The sequence below is a fragment of the Alosa alosa genome, chromosome 17 (assembly GCF_017589495.1).
Source record: "Alosa alosa isolate M-15738 ecotype Scorff River chromosome 17, AALO_Geno_1.1, whole genome shotgun sequence".
Taxonomy (NCBI): Eukaryota; Metazoa; Chordata; class Actinopteri; order Clupeiformes; family Clupeidae; genus Alosa; species Alosa alosa.
Genome location: NC_063205.1, coordinates 31,099,755 through 31,114,464, shown reverse-complemented (window position 1 = coordinate 31,114,464; position 14,710 = coordinate 31,099,755). Strand labels below are relative to the sequence as shown.

The 14,710-nt window shown below is 40.4% G+C and overlaps 1 protein-coding gene across 2 annotated transcripts in view; it reads left to right on the top strand.

Moving 5' to 3' along the window:
* iqsec3a (IQ motif and Sec7 domain ArfGEF 3a) overlaps positions 1 to 14,710 on the top strand; it is a 130,506-nt gene that overhangs the window by 9,027 nt on the left and 106,769 nt on the right. The gene's annotated exons all lie outside the window — the stretch shown is intronic.

The window sequence follows — 14,710 nt, the reverse complement described above, 5'->3', positions numbered from 1 at the left end:
TATTAGCAGGGTTGTGAACAAGCAATATCCTACAAATAATTTAAAGTTCTCAAACTATGAGAGTTTTATGAAGTGCTGGCAAAAACATCTGGAATGACCACCATTCTAACTTTCACTCACCTGATAAGAACTTTGTGAATTGTTCATTTGGATGAACATTTGAACGAGTGAAATAATTATCCCAGGAAGTCTCAGAAATATGACTTGAATAGAAGTTAGTTAGTTATTAACAATTCATTGATAAACTTTTAGAATACTTTGAACACTGATGCAGTCAGCATAGGCCTCTTACATTGTTTGCAGGTAGGCCTACATTTAATTCCGTTTTCGATGGTAAATGTGAAACAGCGCCAAAACAACCACCAGTGGACAAAAAGAGTATTACATGTATACTGTTAAGACTCGCCATAGAGAATGAATGGGGGAAATTACGGAGGTTATAGTTTGACGATGCCGTACTCCGGTGCGAGCCAGATGCTATCTACCACAGACATGTTTTGGGGGGCCACCCAAAATGAGGTGGTGGGCCGTATCCGGCCTGCGGGCCGTAGTTTGGGGACCACTGCACTAGGCTATATAGTTCGTTTTTAATAGCAAACAGAAATGTCAAGATGGCAACAGGACATTACATTCTTTAATTGACAAAATATGATTGTACAAAATATTCAATCAATGTGGCACAAATGAGGCTAGAGGCGGTGGATTAATTTATCAAAAGTGAGCAGCAACTAGACTCTATGGGCTACGCCCGAATGTTTTCAACTGCTAGGCGACACCCCTGTCTATTGCGTTTCAAGACAACCGTGCTGCATTGGATTTCATAAGGACGAATTGTTAAATTGTTACAATGTAATTATATATATCTTTATTTAGCATGTTTGTTTTCTCCATATGTGCTCATGCTGTGTTCCCCAAGTGGTAGGCCAGGTCTCAGCTGCTACAATTATTTATTTATTTTTTGTCTGCCCCCTGGCTCGAATGTCAAACTCCGCCTATGCCTACATATTTATGTTTTTACCATCAAACTTTTAGAGTGAGCTTCAAATTCATTGTAATGCTATCGGGCCTCATGCATATGAAAGATTAATGTCATTATGTAGTTTGGAAGTTATCAGAACCATTAAACAAAGTTTTCACATTACAAATTTGCTGATAACATTTCAAATAGATGCCAGTTAGCTCATTAGCAAGTTTTTGTGTAAACTAGGCTGTTGATGTTGCTTCATCGCCTTTTGCTTGTGTGTAGTTATTTGCTAGATTTCGACAAGAGTTTCTGCTATTGCTTTAAAGTCGGCTACTTGGCAATGGCATGGGCTCACGTGAGCTGTCCAACACGGTGGTTGAAGTTCCACACTGCACCATACCTACTGTAACTATGAGAAGCACTAAAAAGGTATGTTTTAAGTCTAGACTTAAAAATAGGGAGGGTGTCTGCTCATCGAATTGAGGGAGGGAGATTATTCCAGAGAAGGGGTGCGCAGTATCAGAAAGCTCTGCCTCCTACTGTAGTTTTTGAAATTCTTGGGATTAGTCAAGTCCAGTATTCTGGTCTAGGTGGGTTATATGGGACTAGGAGATCTTTAATATAATCAGGTGCCCACCCATTTATGGCTTTGTGTGTTAGAAGTAATATTTTGAAGTCAATGCGACTTTTAACAGGTAGCCAGTGTAAAGATGCTAGGATGGGGGAAATATTTTTGGTCCTAGTGCAGGGGTGGGCAAACTGCGGCCCGCGGGCCGGATCCGGCCCGCCAAGCACTTTCATCCGGCCCGCCGAGCATTTCATTTGGTTATCAGGCTGCTCGCTATTTTTTTCCTGCGATAGAGACGACGTTGGTTAGCTTTACTGCAAACTGCTTTTCACTCTCCTTAGAGAACATTATGTCAATGTCAAAACATCATGTTAAATAGAGATAACATCATGTTGAACTAAGTTAACTCTTAGTTATCTCCTTTGCAGCAGATCTAACGTGAACATTATGCGATCCATTTAATTGGGAACGCGTCTGCACTCACGAGAGGGAGAGAGAGCCGCAGGTTCCAGCTGGCTTGTCATTGTTGATAATTGATATCTCCTTCTTATAAGAAAGTTTTAAAAGGAAATCATGAAGGCAACAGTAGTTCCCACTACTGATTATTTAAAAACTGTGAGAGGGCCCAGCTGTAGGTACAGCACTAGCCATAGCGGAGCAGGCAGAAGATCATTGAGAAATAAACGTGAATTAAAGCGACTGTCTTAAAGCGACAGTGCACAATTTATACATTTGTTAAACAGCATAAAATTAGCAGCATTTTTAAGCAATTCATATTTTAAAACAAATACATTTCATACTAAATTATAGGCTATAAAAAATGTATTTTTTTATTTGTGTGTCTTGGGGGGGGGGTTGATAAATAAAATAAAAAAATAAAATCTCATTTGTACTCTTGACCACTAGTTGGCAGACACCCAGAGCTTCGATTCAAGCTCCACCTTTTTTTCAAAGTTTTCAGGAAGCACGCGAGAAATACGTGAGAAACACACGAAGAAGACGTGCATTTCCTCCATAACGCGGAAGCGATGCGGGCCATAGTTTTGCACAAATTGAAGCAGAAATACACCAAATGTTGAAAAAAAAATTCACGTGTGATGAAGTCTTGGGTCTGTTATTCACCTATTCTGATTCTGAAGGAGAATATCTGCCTTTTGGAGAATATGATCGATCGTCTATTGACTGATTTTTCGACCCTCTGCCCAACATAGCTGGAGGTGCCAGTGGCTATAGTGATGATAGTGTCCGTAATGGACGTGGTATAGACAGCAGGGGTTGTAAAAATAGGGCTCTGAAGAACTACAAAGTCACCCGCGATAGGAACTGATTTGACCAGGCTACTTTATTGTATAGTAGTATAGGGTTTGTAATTATAGTAATAATTTACTATTGTTGGTTTACATGTGACTGTTTTCCTGTTCATTTGTTATGTGGGTGAAATGACAAAAAAAGAAAGTAAAACTGCTCAAATATGTTCAACATCTAGTATTTACTGAACTGGCATAATTCACGGTGGTTGCCATTCAGTGACATCTAATATGCATTATATATAATTAGATGAGTAAATTTACCCCCATCATAAACTTTTGTTCATACTCAATGATTTTCACATTTACAGTAGGACTTTATCTCTGACCACTTGCAAGCCATGGCCTTTTGAAAATTCGATGTAAAAATCCAATTTATTTTTTTTAAACCTTGGCGGCTAAAGGGTTAATGACGCTACAGAGACTCTGCTCTACATTGGCATCTTGTCTGAATGCAGCATGTGCTCTTTCCTCAAGACCCACTTGTTCTAAACCTTGTCATCCATGGATGACAAACAGTGTAGTCTCAGTACGAAAGGAACTTAGAGCTGCTGAGAGGAAATGGCGTAAATCCAGAGATGGAAATTATAAAATACTACCAGTATTTTACTGTCATCTTGTTCATCCACTGTTACACTTGCAAAAAAGGCATTCTATCAGAGCAAGATTGAGAGCGCCACTGACAGTAGAAAACTTTTTTCCACTTTCAAGTCTCTTCTCAATTCTCCACCACCACCACCATCAGCTACTTCACTGTCAGCAGATGACTTTGCAACATTTTCACTGAAACGTTGCTAAAATAAGTGCTCAGTTTGATGATGACAGCATTGTTGGACTCTTTCTCTACTCTTGATGAGGAAGCAGTCTCTCAATTGCTTCAGCGAAGTCGTACAACAACAAGTTGTACTACAAGTCACACATATGTTTAATGCTTCACTCAGTTCTGGAATAGTTCCTTCTTCTTTTTAACAGGCAAGGGTTACACCTTTGCTAAAGAAAAGTACACTTAATCCAACTGATGTGAAGAACTGCAGACCTGTCTCCCTTCTTCCTTTCTTGTCAAAGGTTTTGGAGAAAGTGGACTTCAAGCAAGTATGTGACTTTCTTTATCAGAATAACCTACTAGACCCTATGCAGTCTGGTTTCAAGAGTGGCCATTCTACTGAAACTGCTCTTCTGTGTGTGATTGAAGCATTGAGAGTAGCTAAGTCCTCTGCTCAGTCATCAGTATGAATTCTACTAGATTTATCTGCAGCCTTTGATACTGTTAACCATGACATTCTCCTTTCTACACTCTGAACTGGGAATTACTGGGAACACTCTACTGGTTTGAATCTTACCTTAAAGGGCGTTCTTTCAACGTATCTTGGCAGGGACAGGTATCAAAGTCTCATGACCTCACCACAGGTGTGTCTCAGGGATCAGTATTAGGGCCCCTGTTTTTCTCTATTTACACCACTTCCTTAGGTGAGACTATTAACTCCCGTGGATTTGACTATTACTGTTATGCGGACAACACTCAACTTTACCTGTCCGGTGTTTCCTCTAGATTTTTTTTTGTAGTGGGGGCAGGCCATCTGCCCCCCCCCCCACCCAAAAAAAGTCACACTAAATATCAGAAGGTTACATATGAGGCTACAATATGAAAAAAACTGGTATTTCATTAGAATATAATATATTTCTTAACCTCTATTTACACATGCTTTTTCACTATGGCTTAGACATAGCTTAATTTGAACACGGGGGGGGGGGGGAAGGATTCAGGAACTAAGACAGGCCTATCTTCTGTCTGACTCACGTCACATTAACCCATGCATTAAACCACATGTCACTGCTTGAACATAGTTCACGTTGACAATGGGGAAAACATTTAGCCTACTCGGTTTCTGACAGAAATTAAGTTTTGTAACATGTTGTAGAAACACAACCCACAATTACAGCCTTTATTTGGTGTAAATCTCCTTTACTTTCTTTGGTCAGTCAGCGATTTACATTACTAGGCTATCACCGCAAGTGCATACAAAATGTTTTTGGCGGATTTTCCGCGGAGAGACATTCATTCTCCAGGTTTCATTTTCGCTGTTGTTGTGAGCTAATAGGCTACAATATGGGAAATACTTTGAATACGATCAGCTCCAGAAATTAATGGGTTTTCCTTAGCCTGTGCTACACCTTACCAAGTTGTGCGAAAATTGTAACCGCAGTTTTTGCGATGTTGACAAACATGCGTAGCACATGGGAGCACTTAATAGCACATGCCACTAACGTCTAAAAAAACAATATATTTATGGAATAAAACTAGACCTCGGATTAGCATTGCTGTTTATTGTTAAACTGCAATTATCTGCAGCCAGTGGAGGGCATTTAGCCTGCGTCCGGACAATATTGTGCATCTGCCCTAATTCTGAAGCAGTGGCCACTGCTACAAAATGAAGAGGAAACACTGGGAAGAAAGTTAATGTTTTAAATAGGCTATATCAATACAATATGTAATATGTGAAGTGAAACTGAACGGGCCATAATAACCTCTGACTAGTTTTACTTATTGTTAAATTGCAATGTGAGCGGCAGCCAGCAGGGAGGATACGTCGGCAGGATTATTTAAAAGGCAACAGCAACTACATTTTGCATCTGTCCTGATTCTGATACCATGGCGGGCCTCTTCTCTGAGCATGTAGTTTCAATTGCAAAATCATGCCGATTTATCCTTTACAACATTAGGAAGATCAGACCTTATCTGACACAAGATTCCACACAACTTCTTTTTCAGGCCATGGTCATCTCCAAGCTGGACTATTGTAATTCACTATTAGCTAGCTTACCTGCTTGTGTAGTAAGATTGTTACAGCTGATTCAGAATGCTGCAGCAAGCCTGGTCTTCAATCAGCCAAAGAGGACACATGTAATTCCTCCCCTATTTACTCTCCCTATAGTAGCCAGAACTAAATTTAAATCTCTCACTTTGGCCTATAGGACACTAACTGGATCTGCTCATTAAGTGTGCTTGCTGAAAGCAGCACACTTATTGTTCTTCTTAAAGGAGAATTCCGGTGTGATATTGAGTGTATTGAAACATGATACCGAGTGTGAACGTATGTCTCATAGCCCATCTCGGCTTGTCCCCTGCACTCCAAAATCTGGCGCTAGTTAGCCGATGCCACCAACAGCTTTTTCAATGGTGGTGCTTCGCATCGGCTAGCCATGCAAATAAATCACTGTTTTACACCATTTACGAGGCTCAATGTATCTCCACACTTCATTGGTAGACTTCTGAGGGCCCTGACATTTAAAACGAGACATTGAGAACTTTGAAAAAGCACTGGTAGTTTACTTACAAGACGATTTATACAAACAGTATCTTCACGAAGTTTAGCGTTTGCATCCATCTTCAATTTAGTCACGATAAGTCATGCATGGATTCCAGTTTCTTCCAGTAGCAGCAACTGGAATCCATGCATTTCCACTGAATTATTTATGGAATCTGATCCCTTATCATACCTGTTCATTCTTACTCGTCGCTCGACTTATCGTGACTAAATTCAAGATGGCTGCAAATGCTAAACTACGTGAAACTTCTTCCGCCATATTGGATTGAATAGAAAGCAAAACTAAAGTTTCACAGGTCACAAATTTGGTCCGAACTTCACGAAACTTGACGTACATGATCCTTGGACCAAGCCTCACAAAAGTTACAGGAAGGATTTTTGATTTTCAGAAGCGCTTGCCCGTCACAGCCAAACGAAATCGGCGGCGAAGCTCCGAAACAGGAAGTCGTCCATATCTCAGGAACACTGTCACATATCGATACCAAATTTTGTATATGAACTCGGGACTCCAATGTGAGAGTGCATAAGCTAAAAAAAAAGAAATATTCCAAAAGTTTCCAGCATTTGGCAAACCACCCACCCGTATTTGGTAACTGCCACCTTTCACCTTTGCAGTTGCACCTCTATCACAATGCCTTCCAAGTATGCACAATGTCTCTGACCAGCCACAATGTCTCTGGGCAGCCCTGCCCAATCATGAAATCCTTGCTCAGCCATGGGATAGTATGGACTTACGAACTGAAATGGCAAGGAGAACATTAGCTATTTATTGCTGACGTAGTACAGCTATTTTCACATTGACATACGTATTAATATGAATAGGTGTTTCTGTAAACCTAGGGACAATAAACAGCCATCTCTGTTACAAAAACGACCTGGTAATCGCTCACTGAAGAGGAAACTATAATAAAAAGATTGTTTTCCTCAAAGCATGGAGTTGACGACATAAGCAGGAAATGTCACGTTAATGTTAAATACATCTGAACTAGGGGTGTGAATCTCTCATGTAAAAGACGATACGATTCGCATCTAGATACATGGGCACGATTCGATACAAGAAAAGATACATGTTTATAAAAAACGATTCAGTACGATTCGATGCGATGCGATTCGATGCAATTCGATGCAGTTCAAGAATGGAAAGCATTCTGAAAGATTTTTTATAATTTGCTCAAGGTGCACATTCATTTTATATGATCAATTATCATGGTCATGGTTGTCAATTAGGCAACAAAATGTGTGAATATGATTATCTAAACTGAGGTTTGTTTCATATACTGTATTGAAATGAAAAAAGAATAGTCTACATTTCAGTCAAGCACAGCAGCCAAATACAACATAAAAATACATTTTTATAGACTTTACAGATTTTATAGAGTTATATCTGATTGTTTTCATGGAGCTGTAGCCTTGTTGAGGTAAGACGTTACCGAAATAAAATAAAACAGTGCTGACACCCTTGGCCTTTTCTCATATAGGCCTAGCCTACCCTACAAGAATAAAATAGGCCTACAAATCCATGAACTCTCTGGGCTTATTTTGTTCCAACAGTAGACCTAATGCAGAAACCTAAAATGCCACAAGTCTGAGTGAATATGAACAAAATCATTGGCTAATAATTTATGCATCGTTTTAGCAGCAAGGGCCAAATTATTATTTAACATTAAGGAAATCCCTTCATCAAAGGTAAGACTACTCTACAGACTATCGTTGCTGTTTAGGAATGCTATAAGTGCTTAATTTCGGGCTGGATTTCGAAAAACAAAAGCCGACCGAGTGCAAGTTGTCACATGGTCAAGTTGCAATAGATGTATGGGTAATGAGGTCATTTGACAACTTTGGGCAATAAATGTAACCAAAAACGAACTGCATTACCCACAATTCCGCTGCCAATGATAGTTTCAACACCGGAAGTGGGATGAACGCGCTGCTTGGAACGTAAATGAGTCTGAGCGAGCAGAAAAGGTTGTGCACCGATTCATAACAAGTAAATCGATATAACGACCGGTTCATTTAAATTTTTTTCCAATACGGGGCTTCACGTATCGATGTAGCCGTATCTTACACGTTAAAAACGGATACCGATACGTATCGGTTAATCTTTACACCCCTAATCTGAACGCTAGGTGGCAACGTTGTATTACATTTCACATACATACGGTGACATCATTAGAATTATGTGAGCTTCACAAGTAAGGAAAGTGCAAATATTATCTAATTTATAATGGGAAATTATTGGAAATGTTATTTCTTGTTTATTCTAATTGCAAACCACACACATCCATTCGGAATCACATGTACACATTTAATACTGAAAGACGCTCATTTCGTTTATTTGATGTTGCCTAGCAACGCAGCCTTCAGAGCAAAGATTCTAGAACAGGGCTTCAGAGAGACACGTTTTGAGTTTGTGGCCAAGAACCTAAAATATCGGTTTCCATGTGTATGTGCTGGATGGTGTATGAAAGTAAGTGTTTTATACATTTAACGTTACAGATAATGAGTCATGTTGTAGTGGTCAACATAAATGTGCCCCTTCTGTTATTAGAATGCTAAGCGGAGAAGCATGCTAAGCAGAGATTTAGTATCATTAATTTCTTGTGTGGCTAGCTATAGGGAGCAGATGTATGTTGCTAATTGGGATTTATGTTGTTTAGCGTAATGCCATGGTCATTTGATGTGAGATGCTTACACTCGTAACTTCGTCACTTGTAACTTTAGGACTGCTATATTTTTTAACAGTAATTCACGAAGCACTTTAGCCCTAAAAGTAGCACCTAAGTCTGTGACAGCTTAAAAGTAGTGGCGAGGATTCCTAACGCGATGTTTTGAAATGCGTCTACTATTGTCTACAGGAGCTTCCAATCGCGAGGGAACTTGCATTGTAGGCATAACTAAAGGATGCAATAACACCACCAACAACCAGAACTAGCCTACTCATTGTCAACATGTACATTAAATGTAACGTTTCATGTGAATCAAATTAAAATGTTTTCTTTGCAAACGTAGGCATAGGCATATGGTGACAGATTAATTTAATAATGCTGCTGTGTGAATCACGTTAAGCACGAATGAAGTGGCCACTTCTTAATGGGACCCACTGTATGGAAGTGGGCTAAGTAAAATAGAGATGTTTCAAATAAGATAAGATTAATCAGAATTCTACAATAGCTCGCTTGACAACGGCAGAGATAGAACTGGCCTTTGGCCATAGCAACCATCCATTTAGAACGATTGGCCTTCATAGCAACCAAAGATCTGAGCTGTGTTGCAATGTGAGACAAAGTATAGAAAGGTGATGAAATATACAGAGACGGGTCAAGAAATATAGTGCAATGTAGACAGTAGTATACAGTTGATTTACAGACGGTGGTTTAGAGTAATATGAAGTATTCCTTTATTCTGAGATACATCTGAGATAGGCTACATCAATAGGCTCTCAAAACAACCCCAGGCTCACAAAACAATCCCGAACAGACATAAGGTCTTTATAGAGCAAATCCATATAGATTATTTGTCAAATAAACCAGTAAAACATAATTTGTGGGAGGGAATATATAACATTCACACTCATAGCTCATATTTTTTTAAATAAATCAGTGAAAAAGTATCCTGACAAACAAGCAGCTTTTTAATGCCTTGGTCATATTTCATAATTTCAATTCCTCTGTAGGTTACCTGATAGCCCAGTCTGATAGGCGCAAGACGCGTGACATTATTTATTTTTGCAGCCAATCACTGCTGTCATTTTATTTTATTGATTTGATCTCAGTCATAGAAGCTAAATTCGAAGGCAGGCCACAGGTAAAATCCAACGTACCGCATTCAACCCGCAAGCTAATAGTTGAATAGCCCTCTCCTAGAGCTTTTGAGATATGGCCACTGCTCCAACACTGAAAGGCACTGTTACAATGTCTGGATCAAGCCAGGTTCAGCATAGCGTATGCCACTGTCTGCTCACGTTGGTGACCGGACCAGGGCAAGCACACTTTCGCAGTTCCCGCTGGAAATGCAGTCTAGTTGTTATTTTAATTCAATGATCAAGATGCACATTCCCAACTGCCCACTGCGGTGTTCTGATGAACGTCTGTTGTATCAACCAGTCATAAACGCTAGGTCAAATTCAAGACTCTTTTCCTCAGTGGTCCCATGTTGGTGGAATAAGTTGCCCAGTGCTCTCCGTTCCTGTGATAGTTTTGGGTCTTTCAAGAGGGGTCTAAAGGCATATCTGTTCAACATGCAATTAGTTCATTAAGCGCTTCTTATGCGTTATGGTTTGTAAAGTATTGTTTTATTTTCATTAGGCTGTTGATTAATTTGACATTCTTGTTTATTATTGCTATTTTCCCTCATTTCCATTGTTTATTTCATTAGGCTATTGATTAAATTGACATTGTTGTTTATTATCGCTATTCTCCTAATTATAGTCTGACCAACATCTTAATTTGTTCCCTGTTAAAATGTACTATGTAACAATAAGACTAACCCACATTAATGATGATATGGATGCATGGAAAGATTATCAATTTAACTAGGCTTTGAAAGAAACAAGTTATTCTCTACAGTGAATAAGTTTCCAACATGAATCACAAGTTGTACCTTGTGCTTGCTATAAAACTGATGACAGACCACCTCAACAACATGAGCTTATATTTTGGAAAATAGCCAATTTTGCTAGTTATCAAAGCACCATGTAAGCAATGTAATTGGTTTAAAACATATCACGTCACATTTTAAAACATACTTGGTTTGAGAATACATACTGTACATCTGGAAGTGGACTGTTGATCAGTCCAGTGATGATATGCTTGAGGGCACTGCTTCAACAAAGCCGCACTGTTGTAGCCTGCTCATACCTAAACACGCTCCTTCCATAAGCAGTGCCTTTCGCCCCTCGTTGAGTTCAGCACAAGTGTCTCACTACGCATGCGCAAAGTCCACAATTCACTCAACGTTAGGTCAATGAATGGAAAAGCAGAACCTTTCCTGTGATTGAAAATTACAATTTTTGTTGAAAAAGTGTTGAATGAGGCGGTGGCTTTATGTTTAACAGAAAAGTTTAAGTAGTTTTAAAACAAATAGTGTCACATATTTAACACACAATACTTGAAGAGTTCAGATGCAAAAGCCTCTAAACACCACCTCTGTAAAAAAAGAGATAACAATGGAAATCCTTTCCACACATCCATTAATCAAATAATTTTGTTTCAAAACCCACTAAACACCACTCAGTTCCTGGTATGGATTAGCATAAATCACATGGTAGGCACTGCCTACCCTGATCGCACATCACTGAAAGAAACTGTATACAGTGTGTATTTGCACAAACATTCAGTCACTTACCTCTGTTTTCTTCAGTTGCTTCCTGCAAAATCCATACTACTCTTAGTTGACTGCCTGTACAAGCACTAGACCCCTTTCTATATACCTCTCCATTCAACTAGCAATATTGATACAAGCCACCTTCCATAGTCATCAATCCATCCATCCATTAATCTCTCCATCTATCTACATCAGGGGTCTCCAACATGTACCTGTACAATCCATGTTCGATCAACGGTCCTAGTTTCAGTTAATTCTCAACCACATGCAGCGTTCACCGTTCAGGAACAGGTAGCTGTCTCCATTCATTCAGGGCTCAAGTATCACATTCCTCTACTGTTGGGTAACACATTATCCTCACAGACTACAAGGCAATTCACATGACCAAATTGCTGGAAAACACAATACCGACCCTTCCATTTTGGCTGGCCACAAAGTGTTTAGATGCATTGGACTGAGGGTGATTGTGAACCCAAACACAGTCCTTACACTTATAAGCAACATCTCTGTGATGTTTGTTGTAGTTCAGCAATTGATGCTTTCTAGCAGGGATGCTATTCTCATGGGTCTTTGCTTTCAAGCTTTCAACCAGTTGAGCCATATCATATGGACTTGTCAGGGGTGAGGTCATTCCATTGAAGGACTTCCAAAGGACTTTTTAACTTCCGACCCATCTGCAATTCAGCTGGTGAAAGACTCATGGACTGCCAAATTCAAAGTAAAACAAATCTCAGGGAGGTATTTGTCCCCATGACTGTGATTGTCAGCGACATAGAAGAGATCATGTTTTTGAGATTCCTGTTGACTCTGTCATATTCGTTTGTGGGTGATGGGCAGTAGTCGTTTGAGGTTGGACAGCCCATTTCTCACAGAGTTTCTTGAAGACAGATGAAATAAGCTGAGAACCTCCATCTGATAAGACATAGTCCGGGACTCCCCAACAAGTGATTATTTCAGTGTAAAAGATTTTTGCAATCACCGGGGCAGTGGCAAGACGGACTGGAAACATTTCGTAGTAGTCAACGAAGACTAACAGATGTTTCTGTTTGAGCTACATGGCAAGGGACCCATCAGATCAACGTCAAGCACCTGATTTGGACTCACTGAGGTCTACTGCATCAAACTGGCAGGCTTCCATGTGTTACTCTAAGTTTGACAGATGGTGAAATTTCTGATGTCACTCCACATCCTAGGCCAGAAGGCAACTTCTTGATGACGCTTTTAGGTTTTGAAGATCCCCTGGTGGCTGGCCATGGGATTATCATGATAAGCATGCAAGTCTTCAAGGAGATCCTGTGTGGATGAACCGAAAGGGGTTAAAGCTTTGTATATCTTTTCAATCTCAGCCATGTACACCATAGGACAAGACACAGTCAGTACCACTGGAAATCCTGGACAGTGCATCAGAGGCAGCATTCAGTTTACCCTCGCGGTATTCCACAATGAATTTGAACTTTTGCAAGCGAAGTGACCATCTGCGTCCTTTGCGCCTCAAAGAATTGACTGATTCTGCAATCTGGGAGAAACCAGGAACAAAGTGATGGTACCAGCCTGCGAGTCCTAAGAAGCGCTGGATTTCTTTAAGGTATAGTGGGAACTGGATAATCCTGTACGGATTCGATTTTCTCAGGGTCAGAAAGGAGATGATGAGGCCCCAGATATTTGAGAGGAGATGATGTGTCCCAGATATTTGATCTGATGCAGACAGAATTTACATATTTTGAGGTTTAAGGTCAGTCCTGCTGTATGGAGGGATGGAGCAGCCTGGAAGTCAGACAGATGTTTCTGTACCGTATGGGAGTAATTATTATATCATCGAGATATACCATACAATATCTGCCTCTAAGTTCTCCTACGACACGCCCCATCAAGCATTGGGAATGATGCAGGGGCATTTTTTAACCCAAAGGGCATGACCGTGAACTGAAAAAGGCCAGCAGGTGTTATAAATGCTGTTTTGGCTTTGCTGTATTCATCCATGGATACCGGCCAGTATCCACTGTTAAGGTCCAGAGTGGAAAAGATGGCGGCTTCAGCCGGCTTCAGATGGCGGCTTCAGATTCCAAAAGCTCAGAGATATTGGGCAGTGGATAAGTATCAGTTTCAGTTATTGCGTTAAACCTTCTGTAGTCCACGCAGAAGTGGTGTCCCCCATCTTTGCCGCAAAGACTACTGGCGACAACCACCCAGAGGAATGCTATCAGCCAACATGTCATTCAGTCGCTGCTCCACAATCGATTGTTTCAGCACAGACATCCGATAAGCTTTTTGATTAATTGCTATTTCAGAGGTGGTGTAAATGTAATGTTGTAAAACATTGGTTTACCCGGTGCAAAGTTCCAGAAAATCATCCAGCAGATGTTGTAACAAGAGTTTGTCTTCCTCTTGCAGGTGACAGTTCTGTACTGCCAGCTGTATATAATCCTCAGGCATCAACTTTAGAGGACAAGACACAAAAGGTGGAGGCACAGAAGAAAGAAGACCAAGTTCTGTTTTGTGTGATGTAGCTGGTGTTTTGCAGGCAGATGATGTCTTTGAAGGCAGAACATCACTGAGCAGCCATGCCTCGCTTGGTTGGAAAGTATAAACACTGGACTCAGACTTGAAGCTGTACTGAAAGACTGCAGCATTTACTTGAAGACCACTTAAAGAGAGGAAATCTAAGCTTAGCACCACAGTATAGGCTAAGGCTTTCGAAGTCAACACAGCCACTGGCAAAGAAAAGACATGTTCATGAAGTTTCACTTGCAACTCCACCAGGCCTAATGATGTTTCTGCCTCACCATTGGCAAGGTACAGCAGTCCGATTAGCCAGGGCTTTAACTCTTCATGGGCTTTTTGAAGTCATTCCAGACACCTTCTTGAATAAGAGTTAAAGTAACTCCAGTGTCAATGATGGCCTTTCCCAACCACTGCAATTTGGGGCTGTAGCGTATACCGGAGCAAGCAAAAACACCCTGGGGTCAATTTTCGCTGGAGTTATACTTTAACAGGCTTGCCATTTTTTCGGTTTGTTGCAGTGGAAAAAGTAGAAAAAGTGTTTTTTTCACTTTGACTACCAGACTTATGTGGTACTGCGGACAAGAACCAGGAGCATGGTGACCTTTACATCTCCAACATGTGACATCAGCCTTTTCAGGTGGTCTACTGGACACCTTGGCCAACACACTGGATTGATGAGATGCTGCATGCCACTTTTCATACTCCATCTGCTGTTTCAAGT